Here is a 12525-nt window from a genome sequence, read left to right as displayed (position 1 = left end):
CTCCAGCAGGGCTCAGTGCTGAGGATTGGGTCAGCGGTAAAAATAGATACCAATAAAATATCACAATTCTCTATTACAATTTTGATACTACAGCAAAAACGACCTGCCTAATTAATGTCAATGTAAAACATTATTAAAGGATTAGTTCACTTTCAAAAAATGTTTTGCTGATAATTTACTCACCCTGATGTCATCCAAGATATCCATGTCTTTCTTTCTTCAGTTGAAAAGAAATTAAGATTCTTGAGGAAAACATTCCAGGATTTTTCTCCATAATGGAATTCAATGGCAACCAACTATACTAACTATAACAACTATTCAAATGTCCATCTCAATGCAGCTTCAAAGTCTCTACACGATCCCAGTCGAGAAATAAGGGTCTTATCTCGCGAAACGATCGGTCATTTTCTTAAAAAAAAAAATAAATATATATATATATATATATATATATATATATATATATATATATATATATATATATATATATATATATTAAATTATATATAAATTAAATTATATATAAAATTTGTCACCAAAAAAGTCATTCGGTTCAACCATGAATATATCTAAAATGATTAATTTGCAGATAATTATTCATGAAGAAAACTGATTTGACATTGATGTTGAGATAGTATATAGTGTGTACCACAGAAGAAATATTAAATAAAATTATCACTGATCTCATAAATGTAATCATTTTATTGGACTACATTGCACAGGGAAAGGAGAAAAGGGGAAATGTAAAAAAAAAAAAGAGCCTTATCTGCTTTATATTTGTATTATTGTAGTTCCTTTAGTTATTAAAAACAATATTATTCCATTTAAATATTTACTATATCGGTTTTACCGAATGACCAAGGCCGGTTATACCGAATGACCATGTCTGATGCCCTTGACATTGTGAATATTTAAGACAATAAACAGACACAAATAGCTTCAAAAGCAAATTTTATTGTTAATATAATAGGCTATTAATGTAAAATGTACTTCAAACATTAAAACATTTATCGCAAATTATATTAATTAAAACATTAGGGGCCCTATTTTAACGATCTTAAACGCAAGTATCAAACGCGAAACGCAAGTAACTTTGTGTGTGGATTTCGGGCGCTGTTGCTATTATACCGACGGGATAAATGACTCTTGCGCCCGACGCAAATCTAAAATGGGTTGGTCTGAAGTAGCTTCATTATTCATAGGTGTGGTTTGGGCATAATGTGAAATAAACCAATCAGAGCGACATCTCACATTCCCTTTAAGAGCAGATGCACTTGTTCCATGGCGGATTGCTATTATAATGGCGGATTTGCCAGACGCACGCCAGGAGCGGTTCACAGCCGAGGAAACCGACGTTCTCGCCAGGGCCGTAAAACACAGAGAAGTGACATTGTATGGGGATGGGAGAAACACACCCAAATTAGCTTCGGTTAAACAGGCGTCAAATAATTTGGGTAAATGTGTAAGCTAGATTTATGCCTATTTTTTCACATCTTCATGGACACAACAATGATTTCCCTCGTGTGTTAATATTTTTCCTTGTAATAATGTATGATTTGCAAAAATGAGAACTGCTGCTTCTGTGTAGATGTGCACACTCTACATTGATTATGGCCAAGCATGCGCCCTTAAAATAGCATTTGAATAACATGCGCAACGCGCCACTGACTTTAGACTAGGTTTCTCCTGGTCAGTGGCGGAATTGTTTTATGGAACTGCAAAATAGAACCAGGGAACGTTTGCGCCAGAACACGCCTCCTCTTTTCGCTGAACCGCCCCCGGGAGCGCTAGTTCATTCCCTAATTTACCGACGTGCGTCTGTGGAGGGAAAAGTCTGCGTGCGTCGGGTGCAAAATAAGAATGATACATGCGTCGGTGTACAAAGTCAATTGCGCTGGGTGCAAGATAGGGCCCTAAAACATTAAAGCATTTAATTGGTCTTGGAACAAGTGTTTAAATTGTTAAACAATGAGCTGCTAGGCTATACATTTATGAAAAATGTTCAGATTCGAAGATATCCCTCTCTGTTTGGGTTGCTAGGGTGCTCTTAATGGTTGCTAGGGCATGGCTTGATAGCTTCACAATGATCCTGAGAGACTGATTGGTTGCCTGAGTAAAATTAGCCCACCTCCTTGTCTCTAAGACAATGTGCTGCAAAGATATCCTTCTGGGCCTTTTATAATGGCAGTCTATGTAAACAGTTGCTAGGGTGCTCTTAATGGTCGCTAGGGTGTGGCTTAATGGCTTCATGATGATCTTGAAAGACTGATTGATTGCCTGAGTAAAATGAGCCCACCCCCTTGTCTCTATGACACTGTGCTGCAAAATCATGTTCAATACAAAATCCCTATGCAATTTACCATAGTAGGATAAACATGCACAATCCAGGTTTTTTGGGCATTGCCTTCACCATAGTATGTCTATGGGGTACTTTCAGGCACCCATATTATTGAATATAATAATATAAATAATAAAAACAAATGATACCTTTCCCTTCTTTTGGCGAGCATCTGTTCTTTTTGAACAGGATCAGCATTGATCCTTGCCCAGAAGTGATATAATTATAAAACCATAAAAAGGTCAAAATTCTGTCAAAATTATATTTAAAATTTTATAATAATATACTCTGCACATACTCTGCACATTTTCTATTAATAAAATGTTGTATGTACAGATATGTACAAATATGACCAACATACATTGCTGTCATTCGATACAACCAGTAAGTCATTCGTTATAACCAAAATTTCGGTTTAACCGAATGACACTTTTGGTTATAACGAATGACAAAATCTTCATTCATGCTAACAGGCTGATATCTAGCTGCCTAGCTTGTTAAAAGTGAAAGTGAAAGTGAAAGTGACACGTGAAGGCCAAGTATGGTAACCCATACTTGGAATTTGACCTCTGCTCCTAATGTGTGTGCATTAACTTGAATGGGTTAAATGCAGAGTAGTGAGTAGTTAACACACACACACTGCAAACGTGGATACACACACCCAGAGCAGCGGGCAGCCTTTTGTGTGGCGCCCGGGGAGCGATTAGGGGCACCTCAGTCATTTCCCACCGGTTCTGGAATCGAACCAGCAACCTTTGGGTTACCAGTCCAACTCCCTAACCACTAGTCCTTGACTGCCCCTTTAGCTAGCTAGCTACCTACCAAAAGGACAATCAAACATTTTATATTTAGTAAAAGTTTTTAAAATATTACAACATTATCCATGTTTTATAGCGGTTGTACCGAATGACCTGATATGAGGGGACATGTGTATGAGCTGTAGCAACAATGGCATCTGCTTTTCAGATTAAGTGAATCATGTGATGGCAAAACACATCGTCTTTGTCCTTGCTGGTTAATAATTGCCCTACGAGGACCAATTTGCCAGCGCCAGTTTGGCTGGTACCCCCATGACCTTCTCCCCGACTTGACAACCTCGTGACACACACACACACACACACTCGTGGACTTTCAACCAGAAACCCACCACGAGATGCAACTGAGGCACATTGCCATATATGGACTTCCACATAGTAAAATTTCATTTTTACCATTCATTACAAATTTATAATAAAGGTGTGGTTTGCTAGAGTATAGGTTTGAATTCTAAATGTTCACTGAAAGAAGTTCCTCAATAGTGTCTTGTAAACCGACCTCGACATGGTCATAAACTTTATGACCCCAAAGCTGCATCTCATCCAGTTCCTCTGCAAGCCAACATTCCAACACCTTAACACATGGAACTTTTCATGGAACATTTCAGAGAAAACACTTCAAATGTTTGATACGTATTCCTGTGTTTCACAAGTGTCTTCACTTGCCATAACGGACACACTGACAATTTTATTGTGTGTTTAATCAAACTTTATTTGTGTGTAACTATGCATATAAATGTAACGTTATGTTTCCCTTATATTTACCTGTCATAATTGGTATCTGTCTGACCGTCCTGCTTTAATTCAACCAGTCACACATAGGAGATTACAGTAAAATGTATTGTTCTGTGTGTACAATCTTAAGAGGAAATATGAATTATTTCTCTCATAAGACATATGGTAAAGGTAGGCGTGTCTTCTCCACACAAAGAAACTCTTTCCTGCCTCAGATCAGAAGATCTGATTCGTCCCCCACGAAGAAGGGGACGGTACTTGGGACACTGATAAAAGTCCAAACCTTCAGTTTCCTCTCTCTCTTCTCTCATCGATCCTCTCTTCTCTCATCGATCCTCTCTTCTCTCATCGATGGCTCTCTTCTCTCATCGATCGCTCTGACCTCCTCCTCTTCTCCCCGGCTTCAAGAAACATCTGAAAGGCTCAGGCCTTCTCCTCGGACCAACACATGTTCGAGTCGTAGCTGCCGTTCTTTGCAACTAAGCTCATACGTGCCTTTCCCCTCCAAAAGGGAAACGATCTGAACTTTCTCGGTAACGTTACATTCAGTGAGCCTTTCAAGCTTCCCGCGACACCAGAAGACGCAACAGAAACAGGACACTGTCCGTGCTTCCTTCCTGTCTCAGCCTCACCCGAACAGAGAACAGACTTGCAAGTATCTTTTGATCTCTCTCTAACAGCTGATTCCTGGTGTCTAGCTCGTAGGTCTGTGAATTAAGTTACCGTCTATCTCTTATCTCTTTATTTCTTTCTTGCTTTCTTTCTTTCATTTCATTTTATTCTGATCACATATTTTCATGTTTGTTTAAATGTTTGTTTGTTTTATTGTTTGCATTTTACGTACGTTTATATTTGTAGCTTTTATAATCTCTAGCGTGTGCCATTTTATTAATAAACCCATTTATACTTTTAACTGTCTCTGTGTTTGAAAACCCACTTTTTATAAAGTCAATGAAACAAAAGATCTATAAAGCTACAGGCTCTATATTATAAAACTACTTTGAGTAGTTTTAATTGATAAACCCAAAGAGGTTTTATCTTCGTGGCCAGAAGATAAACTTTCTTGGAGTTTTGTAAACAGGAATACTTCTTAACTGTGATAGTCTTACATTTATTCACGGGACGAATAACGGATGACGAAACCAGTTACAGAACGAGGCATTTCCTATAATTGATAAAGTAAATGCATATGCGATTTATGAATTATGACCATGAGTTATGATTATTAATATTTCTAAAATTCCCTATATCCTTGAGCGAATTCGCATTAACCCAGAGGCATTTACGCTACAGAGCAATGTAGACATGTGTCTGTCACATAATATTGACCACATGACTTGATCCAAAATGGAGCCCTTTATATTGGTTACTCTGAATGACATCAAAGAAAATCATTTTTCCGGACATTCTTTCTCATAACAAAGCAATGACTTCTACACATAATTTTAATACCATTTTGCACTATGTTGATATATAATGTTATAAAATCATGCCAGAATAAAAAATATATAAATTTATTAAATTTTAATATATTTTAATCACAAATGAAATTGCTGTATTGGCCTTCGGACGGTTAAACCGAATGACCTTTTGACACTTCAAAATCTTTAAAATACCTTTATATGTAGTAAAATATAATTAAAACCTTTTGGATTCAGTAAAAGAGATCAAGAGACCTTACATACTTTGGATGTTATATATTTGTTTTGTTATTATTATTAAGGCCTTTGGACAAAAAAATGACCCGTCACGTCATTGACCCATATACTTTTTAACCACAAATGCCCATCTTGCACCATCTCTGAGATACGCCACGTATTACGACATCACGTTGGAAAGGTCATGAAAAAAATACAAATAATGATAATAATAAATTCAAAACAAACATGTAGGACGATTTTGAAGTTGGAGGAGAAAATGAGATGGAATTTTTCGCCCTTCTCTACCTTTATGAACCAGAGTAAACAGACAAATAACTAAGATGATGTGACGCGTGACCTTTCCAATGCATCTCAGAGATGGTACATGACGAGCATTTGTGGTTAAAAAATATATATACACATATTATATATATTTATATATTTATAAGTATATGTATTTTAGAAAATAACATTGTTTCGTTAGATAAGACCCTTATTTCTCGACTGGGATCGTGTTGAGACTTTGAAGGTTCAAATGTCCGTCTCAATGCAGCTTCAAACCATTGGTTGCCATTGAAGTCCATTAAATGGAGAAAAATCCTGGAATGTTTTCCTCAAAACCCTTAATTTCTTTTCGACTGAAGAAACAAAGACATGGACATCTTGACATCAGGATGAGTAAATTATCAGCAAAACTTTTTTTGAAAGTGAACTAATCCTTTAAGGACAAGTAAGCAGTCAATAATAAAATAAGAAAAAATAATAAAATTACAAATAGCACGATGGGAGTCACGTGGGACCACCAAGGGAGATGGCCGCACACTAGGGTAGCTCCTAAAGCCCGTTGATTAATGTTCTGAATTTTGAGATATACACGTCAATTGTGGTCATAATTTCGACACCCCTTTTCGACTTTGAGGTTTATCTAGTACTGCAGCCTTCGGAAAAATGGCAAATAATAACAAAGCAAACTTTTTCAAGGGAGCTACCACGAGGAAGAAACAAGCTAGCATTAGCCTCGCCCCGGCCCAGACCCCGGAGCTAGAGCTGCCTGAAAGCACACCTGCGACTGATGACGCCCCTCCAGCGGCAACGGAGGAGAGCACGGGGAGTGACAGCAAAAAGGACGTTTTAGAAGAAATAAAGAAAATGAATGCTACACTTCAGGGGGTGGCAAAAGATGTCACCACTATTAAAGACACAACTAAAGAACTGAAAGATTCAGTGGAATATATAAAAGTGAGGCTGGGAGAGGCGGAACAGCGTATATCAGACATTGAAGATGCTAGCGCGCTTACTGAGGCAAAAGTGGACAAATGCGAGGAGAGGTTGGAGGTGTTATGGTCACGCGTGGAGGACCTTGAAAACCGTAGTAGGAGAAATAATGTACGGATTATCGGACTTAAAGAAGGTGTGGAGGAACCCGGAAAAGTGGATCAATATGTGACGGAGATTCTGGATAAAGCATTTGAGCTTTCTGGAAGTGAATTTGAAATTGAGCGTGCGCATCGTTCCCCTGCACCAAAGCCGGATCCTAATAAACCTCCCAGGGTGATACTTGTCCGCTTTCTACGTTCATCTGCCAGGGAGAAAGTACTGCGAGTGGCCAGAGAGAAACGGGGGATCGACTGGGAAGGTGCTAAGCTTTCCTTCTTTGAGGATGTTACAAGGGAGTTGGCGGAGAAGAGAAAAGCGTTCAACCCGGCGAAGAAGCGTCTTCGAGAGCTACAAGTGAAGCATAGGCTGGCTTATCCTGCAACACTTATGTTTATGTGGAACGGACAAAAGAAAACGTTCAAAGATGGAAAAAAGGCTGATAAGTTTCTGCAGGAGTCGATTTAGAGGAGTGCGAGACTTAATGTAACATTATGGAGAAGTGTTTGTCAACTGAAAACTATAAGGTAACAAGCAATGGGCAGAACGGGGCTGCATGGGTTGTGCTGCCGTCGTACATCTAGTGTGTCTCACGGACCAAGTAAACTTTTAGAGACTCAAGCTATAGTTAGGGAGGGCAGGGGGTAGTCGCTTAGCAACGTTGTTCTGGGTTGCAATGTTCATTTTGTTCATGTTTGATTTTTTTAAGACAGCTAGTTGGAATGGGCCAGATGTGTTTTGTAATATTGAGTGCCATATATTTGAGTTGTGTAATGTTTTTGGCTTTGGGCAGATTCGTAAAGTGCACAAGGAGTGTCCCTTCACTTTTTTTTATTTTATTTTATTTTATTTTTTTATAGAAAGAGATGAATAGGTATATTAAAATAATATCATGAAACATACAAGGATGTGGGAACCCAGTTAAAAGGAGGAAGGTTCTGACATACTTAAAATCTAAAATTACAGATATAGCATTTATCCAGGAATCTCACATTGTAGGAGAGGAAGAGGCAAAAAAGTTTAAAAGAGATTGGGTGGGCACCGTCTTTCATAGTTCATATTCAAGCAAACAAAATGGTGTTTTGATCCTTATTAATAAAAATTTAAGCTTTGTGATGCTGAAAAAATATAATGATAAGGAAGGGCGCATTATATGTTTGGAAGCTTTAATTAACGGGGTTCAAACAATTTTGTGTAATATTTATGCACCTAATAAAGAGGAGCCAGATTTTTTCCATGAAATTAACAAGATAATAGGTGATCGTGAAGGGCAGGTTATATTGGCCGGAGATTTCAACCAGGTGATGGATGGGATAATTGACAAGAGTAACCCCAGGGGTAGGTCTTCACCCAGGGACAGAGAGGCTATTCATTTGCTGACGGAGGATCTGAGCCTAGTAGACATTTGGAGAATAGTTAATCCTAGTTCAAGGGAATATACATTTTATTCTAATTGTCATAAAACATATTCAAGGATAGATTTCGTCTTAATATCAAAGTCTCTGGTAGATGCAGTTGTAGGTTGTGAGATTGGAACCATTGCCATTAGTGATCATGCCACAGTAGAGTTACAAATCGATTTGAACACGGATAAAACAAAGAGGGGTCGCTGGAGGCTCAACACTATGTTGTTGCAAAATAAAATGTTTAGTGAGGAGTTAACAAAGGATCTGAAATTTTTCTTTGAAATAAATATGGGTTCCACAGATAAAGTAGCCACAGTTTGGGAAGCGTCCAAAGCATATATAAGAGGAAAGATAATTGCATATGCGACAAAATTTAAAAAAAGTAATTTAGAAAGAGAAAAAACTTTGGAAAAAGAAATACGTGAACTGGAGAAGGATTTGGCAAAACAATATTCAAATGATAAATACCAGACTATTTGTAAATTAAAATATCAGTTAAATGATGTTTATAATAAAAAGGCTGAATATGCCTTATTTAGGCTTAGAACTAAATTTTATGAAGGTGGTGAAAAGAATGGTAGATTATTAGCGAGACAACTGAAGCAGCAAGATAACCTAAACAATATATCAATGATTAAAAAAGATAACCAAGTGGTAACCTCATCAAAGGAAATAAATTCAATTTTCAAGTCATTCTATCAAGATTTGTATACTTCTGCTGGTGCGCTTAATGAGGAGGAGATGGAGACTTTTTTTTTCAGGTCTACAATTACCAACTCTCTCTAGTGAACAAAAAACAAGTCTGGATGCACCTATAACGGAAGAAGAGGTCAGAGCTGCTATTTCATTAATGAAAAATGGGAAGTCGCCAGGTTTGGATGGCTTCCCGATTGAATATTATAAGAAATATATTGATATTTTGGCTCCAGTCTTGCATAAAGTTTATCTTGAGGCACTAGAAATAGGCTCCTTACCAGGTACATTTAATGATGCACTAATCTCCCTTATTCCTAAAAAGGATAGGGATATTTCAGATCCAGCGAATTACCGACCAGTAAGCCTTTTAGGAGTTGATTGTAAGATTCTGACTAAGGTTTTAGCCTCCCAATTGGATAAGATATTGCCAGACATTATCAATGGGGATCAAGTTGGTTTTATTAAGAATAGGTGTTCGGGTGATAATATGAGAAGACTTATCCATCTTATACACAAAAGTAAATCTAGTCTAGATCCGGTGGCGGCCTTCTCCTTGGATGCGGAGAAGGCCTTTGATCGGGTAGAATGGGGCTTTCTTAGGGCAGCCCTTTTAAGGTTCGGGATCGGGCCTGGATTTTGTAGATGGGTGAAAACTATATATTCCTGTCCGAGGGCAGCAGTTTTGACAAATGGATTGATGTCAGACTTTTTCCATCTCTCACGTGGGACCCCTCAAGGGTGTTCTTTGTCCCCACTGCTCTTCACGATATTTCTGGAACCACTGGCTCTAGCTATTCGCGCTAATACAGATATCAGAGGTGTTCACGCAGGGGGTACGGAACACAAGTTGTTTCTGTATGCCGACGACATCTTAGCAGTGTTAACTGATCCCATGCAATCTTTACCGGCGTTGCTCTCATGTGTTGAGTCATTTTCAAGGTTGTCAGGTTATAAAATAAATTGGTACAAATCGGAAGGCATGCCGCTTTCAGCATCATGCCATTCTAGGTATATTACTACATTCAATTTCAAGTGTTTACCTTCAGGTATGAAGTACTTAGGAATATTATTAAACCCAAACTTAGAAGACATTATGCTTTCAAATATGGAACCTCTCCTCCTAAAAATAAAAACAAATCTGGATAAATGGGGAAAATTTAATCTTACATTATGGGGTAAAATTAATGTGATTAAAATGGTGGTGGCCCCGCAGTTCAATTATGTTTCCATGATGTTACCTGTAAGAATTCCTTCACATATATTTAGTCAATTTGAGAAGATAATTAAAGATTTTCTGTGGAACAAGAAGAAGCCAAGAGTTAATATAAAAAAATGTGGGCCCCTAGAGACATTGGGGGAATGGCTCTTCCAAATGTGAAACTGTATAATTTAGCATTTGAGATGTCAAGACTGGTCAAACACTGGACAGGGTTGGACTCTGAACTGAGCTGGATCAAGATTGAACAGGAACTAGTGAGCCCTTTTACGCCCATGGACATTCTCTCACAGGGATCAGCTAATAATGGACAGGACTTTCATCATAACCCGGTACTCATGTATTCTAAAGCTGTATGGGTAGAGGTACACAAGATTTGTGGAGCATCTCATTTAAGACAACCCTATGCCTCGTTATGGAACAACTCTGCTGCACAGATTGGGAAAAAAACTGTATGTTGGAATGAATGGCTAGTCAAAGGCATACACAGGATAAGCGATCTTTATTCAGAGGGAGTGTTTATGTCCTTTGTTGAAATAACCCAAAAATATGGTCTGACTAGGGAAAATAATTTTTGGAAATATTTACAAATAAGGGATTGTATTACCAAAGGGAACTTTACTCAAAGCACAAATGCAGTGGTGGAGTTTTTAAAACTGTCTGGTACAGCACATAGAGCGGCTGTTTTCTACAAATTATTTAACAATTTAAAAAAAGAGATATGTGAAAATTTGAGGACCATCTGGCAGAGAGATCTGAGCTGTGTCATTAGTAAAGAAGATTGGTGCAAAGTTCTGTCACATTCCAATAAATATATAAGAGAGGCCAGGGGTAAATTTACTCAGTACAAATTAATACATAAATGGTACTTCACTCCTTCTAAACTTAACAGAATGGGAATTATGCCTAATATGCTGGAAATGCAGCTCATATCCAGGGACATTTCTGCATGCTATTTGGGAATGTGGGACAGTTTACCCCTTTTGGCAAAGAGTACTGGACAGTATAGGAAAGTGGATCGGCTTGACAATACCCATGTCACCAAGATTGTGCTTATTAGGGGATTAGTCTGTGTTACCAGGAGTTTTGAAATATGATTTTGTGGTTATAAAAGTGGGGGTGATTACAGCTGCTCGAGTGATTCTCAGTGTGTGGAAGGATCCATCTCCTCCAGAGTTTAACAGGTGGAAGGAAAATATGCTGAAAATTGTGTCATATGAAAAATTATTGGCCAGGATTAATGATGATTTGGAGGGTTTTGACAAATCTTGGGGACGGGTTTTTGACTGAGATTGATGGATTTTTTATTGTTTAGTGCACTTCTCTTTTGCTAAGTCTATTATTTTTGTGGTGTTACATGTATAGGCACTTTATAATTTGATTTTATTGTACCTTCTTATTTTTGCATGTGTGTATGTCTGTAGTGATTATTGATAACAGGCCCGAAATGTAAATGTGAATTAAGCATGTGTTTGGAAGCTGTTTTTTTTTGTTTTTGTTTTTTTTGTTATGGGTGTTTTGGTTTTATTTAGTTAAAAAATGTTAAAAATAAATAAAGACTTCAATTATATAAAAAAAATTACAAATAGCACAAAAAGAACAAAGAAAGGCCACAAATGAAATAAACACTGTTTTAGAGTTTTTCAGGTAGGCTAGGTCAATAGTTTTCAGGTACAGACATTTAAATAAAGCAATCAAATGTGAAATAACACTGCTTTTTTATTGCTGTATACATTAAATATAGATCTTTACAAAGTTACAAAAGGTATTCATTCTAGAGCAGTGAGTGATTTATTTGTCCTTTATTGTTTGATTAACATTAAAACACACCAGAAAGTTTATTAGACTGCTGCCCTTGATTATTGTTTATTGACCGAATGCACAGATCCCATATGAATATACTGTCTACGTTCACTTGACATATAACTGACTATGTTTACTAGGATACTCACCAAAATGGGCGTTTTTACATAATTTTGTGTGAATTTATCCGTACAAGCGCAAGACGTGAAAGAGAATTCAATTCAGTATTCACGCGTTGTCTGAGACAGCAGCAAACAGTGTTAAGTGCGTACGCTTTGGATGTTTGCGTTCATGAAAAGTCTTGACTTGCAAACGTCCTGTAATAATTTCCGGAACCACTTGTTATACATAAAGCAGCTAACAGTTCATGTTTTATTTAAATATACGATTTAGTTTTAGTCCATGACAAGTGTGCTGAGTGAACGATCAGCAATCAAGAGCATGCAATTATTTTTATTTTCTTCTCTCCACAGGCTTCATAGTTGTAATCTCACTGCTCAGTGTT

At 37.5% G+C, this 12525-nt stretch overlaps 1 protein-coding gene across 1 annotated transcript in view; it reads left to right on the top strand.

The window, feature by feature from the left end:
- Positions 1 to 12525, top strand: part of LOC308689938 (protein NLRC3-like) — a gene marked incomplete at its 5' end in the record, with an annotated part of 165217 nt that overhangs the window by 37287 nt on the left and 115405 nt on the right. The gene's annotated exons all lie outside the window — the stretch shown is intronic.

Source organism: Scardinius erythrophthalmus (assembly GCF_964197995.2).
Source record: "Scardinius erythrophthalmus genome assembly, chromosome: 4".
Classification (NCBI taxonomy): Eukaryota; Metazoa; Chordata; class Actinopteri; order Cypriniformes; family Leuciscidae; genus Scardinius; species Scardinius erythrophthalmus.
The sequence above is the reverse complement of the archived record's forward strand: the minus strand, read 5'-3'. Positions and strand labels throughout refer to the sequence as shown.